Genomic DNA, 377 nt, shown 5'->3' with positions numbered 1-377 from the left:
AGAATGACCAACCGTCCTGGTTTGGCCGGTATTGAGGGGTTTCTGGGACACTGGACTTTCATGAAAATCTTGGGCAAACTGGAATGAGTTGGTCACCTTAACTCCAAGTCTCTTTGTCTCCAATAAAAAAATATGCAGCAAAATATCTCTGGTATAATGTTTATTTAAATAGTAATCTTAAAAAGGCTTTATACAAATCATATAAACACAGTTTGACATTGTTGTTTATTTTTTACATTGAAGAATCACAGTAAAAGCTCTCAAGTTCCCGTGATCTGGCTCAGCCAGAGAATGGTTGAATACCTTTAACTGCAAACCCTGGAGAAGTTACCCTTCTGTGTGATCGTTTAACTCTTTACCTTGTTTTCGCCATTACT

Source organism: Pteropus alecto, unplaced genomic scaffold (genome assembly GCF_000325575.1).
Source record: "Pteropus alecto unplaced genomic scaffold, ASM32557v1 scaffold3, whole genome shotgun sequence".
NCBI lineage: Eukaryota > Metazoa > Chordata > Mammalia > Chiroptera > Pteropodidae > Pteropus > Pteropus alecto.
This window is presented reverse-complemented; position numbering follows the sequence as displayed.